The 7,205-nt window shown below is 44.7% G+C and overlaps 1 protein-coding gene across 1 annotated transcript in view; it reads right to left on the reverse strand.

The window, feature by feature from the left end:
* The window catches only part of PDCD4 (programmed cell death 4), a 53,283-nt gene extending 47,336 nt beyond the window's left edge, over positions 1–5,947 (reverse strand). The window contains exon 1 of the mRNA XM_023511606.1: positions 5,876–5,947. The gene's annotated coding sequence lies outside the window, so the exon portion shown is untranslated. The remainder of the gene's footprint in view (positions 1–5,875) is intronic.
* Between the last annotated feature and the right edge of the window lie 1,258 nt (positions 5,948–7,205).

Genomic DNA, 7,205 nt, shown 5'->3' on the forward strand with positions numbered 1-7,205 from the left:
AAAAAAAAAAAAAAAAAAAAGAAAAACATTTGAATCAATATAAATATCCATCAGTAAATTTACTGTTCACATATCCATATTGGGGAATACTATTCCTAGTCTCTAAATAGAATGATATTTTATCTATGTTGACTTGAAATTATATATAATATATTATTGAATAGAAATAAAGCAAAGGTCAGACAAATATGTATAGTAATATTTGGTTTGTAAAAATATGCATGTGTATCTGTACATATCTGTGTCAGTATAAACCTAGGAAAACATTTGGAAGCATTTGAACCAAAGTATTAATAATGTATATTAGGGAAGGCATGTGGTAAAGAAGACAACTTTCACTTCTCTCTTTACATATATTTTTAATAGGAGAAATGATTATCCCTGCATTACACATTAGTTTACTAAGGCTCACACAAGGTGTCATTTGGCAAGATCAAGTGATTAGGTTGCTAGTGAGTGGCAGAACCAAGACTCCAGGTGAGGTTCTCTTGGCCCTAAAGCCCACATTTGCTTCACAATGCCAGGCTGCTGCCAACGTATAGGGTTAGCAAGACTAGTTTACAGGATTCTAACTGTGCTCTTAAGGACCTAGCCACACAGGATAATGACTAGTCCTAGAGCCATTCTTGGGTGGTTTCTGACAAGCAGAGAGGCAGGGGTAAGTTGCAGGTGTGTCCTGGGGAGGCACCCTGCTCCCAGCCTTTCCCTCTACTCCTGGAGGTCCTAGGGGTGGTCACTTAGGCATCCAGATTATCTCTCTGGGTTCTTTTCTCCTTTGAGAAAAGGTTACATAGTCTAGACAAGGTTTGCGACTTGCCAACCTGGAGACAGAAGGTGGACCAGATTATCAACTGATGCTATCTTGGTCCAAAGGTGTCATGGCTTCAGCAGACTGGGACTTTTCAGTTTCCCCTGTGTACCCTTTCCTCAACTGTGGGTTGTAAAAACAATGATGTGCCTGTGGCCTTATCTGCAGATTTTATGAGACAACCAGAGAAGATTACTATGACTCCTGACTCCTGTGAAAGCTGCAGCCATCAGAAAAGAAACCCTTAATCTAGAAGAATGTAGCAGAGTCTGTGAACTACTTAGCCTCCTGAGAGGACCATCCTTGCACTTGTGCATGCTCAGGAGCCCTGGAGCTCAAAGAGGCTAAGCCGCCTCCTTAGCCAATGTGTATAGAAAATGTCAAAGAGGATTTGGCACTGGCAGCTTTGCTCTGGGATGCCACTCACCTTCTTGTTTTTTATGTGCTATTGCTGCTTTTGGCTAACTCTCTGGCCTCCTGCCTGAACCAATATGACAGAGTCACCCTATTTCTGGTTGACATTCTTAGACTTGGCTTCTCTCTTGCCGGTCTCATGGTACTCACCTGATCCTGACTTCCTTACATACCCTTCTGGAACTTCTCATACAAAACACTCTGGGTAGCCATGCCCTGGCCAAAAAGACCCACTGACAGACTGATACATTTAAAATTCCAAAGCCGTCAGGATTCACTTTGAATCATCATCCCATCGACATGCACACTCAGGCCAGTCAATTTCCACTGACCTGCCTCTGGATGGTGAGCTCCCTGAGGGCACTGACAATGCCCACGAGTCTGCTGTATCCACTAATTACCCACTCAGGGCCTAGTATACAGAAGAATCCCAGAAGAACCTGGTAGCTAAATGAATGCTGGATGAATCTACTTAGATTCCTTTCTCCTCTGCTGTAGATGACAGCTTAAGTCATTGCAAAAAATCCACGTGAGCAGGGCTTGGCAGCTAGTAAATATTTTAGACTATAGACAAGAAGCAAAATCAAGGCTAATTAGGTATAGGTAGTTCAAAAACAAAAGAGAAACATTTCTGAGATTCATATTGATGCAGTTCAAAGTGTAATAACAACTGAGTACAGTTTTTTTGGTATTACAGTTCTCCTAATAAGAAGAATACAATTCTTTTTTGAGAAATATTTTGCTTAATTTGGGTTCACAGTGTGTTCTATCATTAAAATCTATTGCAAATGTTCTTCTGTTGATGTGGATGTGTAATGAGATTTTTATGTATTTCATTTTCAAAAATGGAAGTTGATTTTCACATAATTTGCATATGCTATAAAATATTATTATTGTTTTTTCAATGATTCTTAGCTTGCAGGCAATACAAAAAAAGGCAGTGGGCTGGAATTGGCTTTGGGCTGTAGTCTATCAACTCCTGCATTTGACGGTAATAGAGAGTAGAATGTTTCATTCATTCTTGCTCTCTCCCTCAATCTCTCTGTCTCTCCTTCACCTCAGCTCCCCCAAATCCTGCACTTTCTAAAAGTTTCCAAGATACTTTCACTCTCTTTCTTGGCTCCTTTTCCTTTTCGAAGAAGGAAACATAAGGCTGAGCCTGACAACTTCAGGGAAGGGCCCCCAGGGCCTCCGTTATTGCTCAACTGCCCAGAGTCCCAGGGTGGAGTGAGAGCTGCTGCGGCCCCTTCCCTCTCCAAGGCTGGCCTTAGCTCTTTGTCAGCCACACAAAACCGGCTGGGAAAGGCTCTCTTCTTCATCTCAAACCACAGAGAGAAGGGAGGCCTCAGGGAAGTCTGGTTAATGGAAAACAGTTGTGCTTGCCCAGCCCTACACACACAGAGAGAATGTATTTAAGTGCCTAAAATCTCACAGCAGCCTGAAAAATACATTGTTTGGGGGATGACCATAGCACAGAATTCAATGCCGGCAAAAACGACATAAATAATGCATTACAAGGACCTTCCTTTTGTAAATATAGAGAGTACTGGGACTTGAGACAGTATCAATCTTTCATTGACTCATTAATTTATTCAACAAATTGTTCAAATTTTTATGATGTGCCAGGCATTGTATCAGGCTCTGGTTATGCTGAGGAAAATAAGTCAAACATAGACCCTGCTCCCATGGAGTAAGCCCAGTATTCCATGGTATATTATAAATACTCCCTGAATTAAAATGATTGCATGGCAAAATAGTTCGGGGAAAGAGAGGTTAAAGTTACTTTACTATGAGGCTTTAGATTTTTAGAACCTTCATAGTACAGATTTCCACTGAGAACCTCCTAGAGAAGGATATACAAATACAACCCTCCTAAGCTTATTTAACTAGGGCATCCTTTTGTGAGTTGCATCTTGTGGCACCAGAGTCACATGAAACATAATTTGGAAAGCACAGCTCTCAGGACCACTGGGGACAGCCATGTAGGTTGTACATGGCCCTACATGGACCAAATAGGACCACTCACACAAACTCACACCATATCCATGGTGTCCTGAAGTTACATAACCAGTGGATACAATCTCTGTAGCTACAGGGCAAAGTGTGGGCAGCACAGGATTCATATGGCTACTACTCAGCCCCCTCTCAGCTCTTTCTCACAGAACAGTGAAGGTACTAGTAATTTTACTCATCTTTTTTTTTTTTTTTTTTTTTTTTGCACCATCGTGGTGAACAGCAAAAAAGGCAAATAAGAAGTTTCAATATAATTATAAAAATAGTTTTGGTCTCGTGCTGGGATCTGCAAACCACATGTAGAGAACCACTGACTTACAACCCCAGAATTAGAGTATGTCTTTTTTGATGGTTCTTGCAAAATCACAGGGAGGATTTGGGTAAGGCCCCTTGGGTCATGTTCCCCTCTCTGAATCAGTCACTCTGATGAGGAAGATGAGGTACTCTGATTGATCGGGCCTGCATCCTGTGAATGGCTGTCTGAGGATAGGACAGAGCAGTCCATCCAAATCACAGGGAATGGGATCCTGTGAACAGCAACAGTTTTGCAGGAAGGAGAGGGAAAGGATACTACACAGAAAAACAACTTACATATGGTTCAATAGGGTAAGAGAAGTTGGTCATAAATGCCCTGTCTAGGGACTGGGCCTATCTCTAAGGCAGTCTGAGGCCAGCACAACGCAGTAAAATGGATGAAAGCAGAGGAGGAGGGTCCCCCAGGCAGAAGGCACCAGGTCCTGAAGCTGGTTTAACTCAGCCCAGCAGACAGGATCAGGTAACCAGACTCAGGTTTGGTCAGTTTCTATGTTTTCAAGGGTAGGTACTATGTATGTTTCAGGGGCAGGTGCCTCATCTGTGGCTCCCCTCAACAATGGCGGGGTGTGACTGTTTACTATTTGGTTAGGCTTGACTAAGGAATTGGAACCCAGTGAGTCTTCAGGGGTGTCTGTGGGACAAGACAGAGTGGACTCACCTATCGGAAGCCAAGGACAAAGAAGGGCTGTCTAGCTCATCCATAAGGCCATAGAAACGAGTCACACCACACTGGACATTACAGTTCAAAAATGGCATTTGCCAAAATGCAATTCTATCAGCCTGGGCTTTTTCACTTTTACCATTTAACACTCTGCATTTTCTACTTAGCCTCAGAATTACTGATGCACTCAACTAAAATGATCTATTAGGAATATTCAAACCCGAACTCTTACCTCTTCAAGTACTCTTGGGTCTCCTTGAAGTCATACTTTCCTAGATTTCCTCCTATTTCTCTGGCTGCTGCTTCTCAGACCCCTTTTCACACCCTTACATGTTGGTAATCTTTGGAGGCTCTGCCATAAAACCTTCTTTCTTCCCTATAGGCAATCTGATCTGTCTATACGCTCTCAATTCCTAACCACATTTCTTTCTTAAAACCACTGCAAACCACCCTGCCTTCTGCATGTACAAATGCATTCTTTGTGGGCTAAGTGCCCATCAATACTTTCCTCAAGAGCCTGTGATAATCAGTGCAATTGGTGTACTATCAGTACCAACGCCATCATACACCCAAACACACAAGGAGGAATTGAATTCAAGTCATTCTGACCACCCAGATGTCCCAACTGTGATGTGGGGTGGACATGGGTGTGCACATCTATCTGTGAGATCGTCGTGAAAATGAAAAGAATCTATGAAGACCTTTTGAGAGGACTTGACTGCAGCCCTTGAGAATATCTGATTGCTCCATAAAATTGAATTGCGCAAATGAGTTTTTTCCTCTGTGCCAGGCACACAGAGTAAGTTCCATGAAGGGTACAGGATGAAAATGGTGCTGACCCAGACATGACTGTCATTAGAATAAACGTAAAAGCCCCAGTCCCAGCATCTAACAAATTAAAGACTTTAACTAAAAGGACAAGGACTGTACTCATGAATTTTAATACACAGTTTTTTTCCCTCACATTTTAACCTTCTGAAAGCAGAATGTAGCCAACAAATGATTTGTGTGTTAGTGCTTAACGGACCAATGTTATTTTCTTTTCCAGTCCTATAAAAAATAAAGATGAGATTTATAATCAATGCTGTCTTAGATTACATGAAAAAAATATTATTTGGATCTTTCAAAGAGCTTAATGCGAGATCAGATTTGTAATCCATAGCAACTTATCCTTAAATCCCCACGTCTGTCTCTTTTGGTCTCCAGCTCACTAATAATCTCACAGCTACCTAGAAACCTCCCTCTCTCTCTCTATCCTTCCCACCAAAACACAGTGTTCTCAGGCTTCCTCTGCCTCTTTGCCCTCTTCTCTCTGGGAGGCAATCTCAGCCGCAGTGTATGGATGTCTCCCCAGCCCCACGCCTCTGGTTCTTCCCCAACCCTGCTGATGGACCTGCCTTACTTAGAAAAAGAGAGGGGCCTAACTGCTTGCCAATTACAGTCTTCTTTAGCAAAGGAAGGGGAGAGAAAGAGCCTCTGAACAGTCCCACAGGAACGGTTATGACAGGCAGAGGAGCTATGCAGGCTGTGGGCATTCTGAGAAGGCTCATATTTTAAAACTACTCACTGCGGGGCAGCACCTGTGGCTCAAAGGAGTAGGGCGCTGGCCCCATATGCTGGAGGTGGCAGGTTCAAACCTAGCCCCGGCCAAAAAAACTACTCACTGTGACCACTGCTCTCCATGAGCTTCACTTGCACACATGTACATGTGCACACACACGTGCTTGAACAACTGGCCAAGGCCTCTCTCTGCTGCCTCATGTCACGCCAGGACCTCTTTTCCAGGAATGGAGAGGCCTAAGAAGGAGAGATGGAAGTGAGCCAATCAGGTCATCCAGCAAATCAGTACAAGAGGGCAGGACAAGAACAAAACTCTCCTGGATTGGCCCAGCTGTCTCAGATGGAAAGCCTGGCCTACAGAGAGTTTGGGGGGCCTGTATCAGAGCAGAAGGGCTGTGTTAGCCTGGCTGGCTTGATGCCAGGGCACCAATGGGACTGGAGCCCCACTCTTATCCCTACAACACTCCCCCCCCTGAAAAATAGGCATAGAAGGGCAGAAACATGCTAAAGAGTGGTCTCCCCTGAATGAAGAAGGCCTCATGTCTGGGGTGATGTGCAGTTGCAAAGAGAAGGGAAAGCAGGCAGGTGGCAGGAAAGCAAGTCCTAGGAGCCGCCTGCAGCCCAGGGTCTTCAGGAGGCATTGATTAGGTGGGGGCCTTGCCCTTTGCAGGGTCCTTTGCAGAGCAGTGAAAGTAGGAAGAAGAAAGGGGAGAGGCTGTGCTCAGGAGGAGCTCTGGAGGAAATCAAATGTCGACACAGGTGTAGCTCAAGTCCAGTCTCATCTATAAATCCCACGCCAGAGCAGCCAAGGCCAGCTGCACCCTAGGAATTGCCAAAAGGCTGCTCAGCGCTCAGAGCTGGTGGGAAAAGTCAGATAGGTGGATTTGTAGACCTTGTGTGAATGGACAGAAGACTGAGAATAAAGGCCCAGTTCCCTGGGGGCTTTCAGAGCCAGACCCAGGCCAAGCTTCAGTGCCTCTTTCTCAGCTCCTGCTTTCTGGTGTCTCCTGGTTGCAGGGTGTTTGTGTGGTTGGGAATAGGTCAGGTTTAATTATTAAACATCTGGTCAGCCTAATCAATCTAGAGTCCAGACCAAGGTCTTTCTTTCTTCCAGGACTGAAACCCCCACTCATGGCCCAAGTCCCTCAGTGCTTTTCAGATGTTAGCAAAGGAGAGTCCCGGGAGCCTCCTGTAGCCCTGGGTCTTCAGAAGGCATTGATTAGGTGTGGGCCTCGGACAGGCAGGTGTGGTTTCCAAAGCACAGGGTGAACCCAGGCCATCTACCCAGTGTTGACAGAACTGTCATAAACACTGCTTTGTTCCCGGCTCTGCCTGGGGAGGCTGAGGAGAACTGGGTGGGCCAGGCTAGGTGGGGGTGCAGTGTGAGGACAGAGGTTTGGGGAGTAGATGTCCCTAGGGGCACAGAGAGATGAG

Source organism: Otolemur garnettii, unplaced genomic scaffold (assembly GCF_000181295.1).
Source record: "Otolemur garnettii isolate 467f Iridium unplaced genomic scaffold, OtoGar3 scaffold00021, whole genome shotgun sequence".
NCBI classification, from domain to species: Eukaryota; Metazoa; Chordata; class Mammalia; order Primates; family Galagidae; genus Otolemur; species Otolemur garnettii.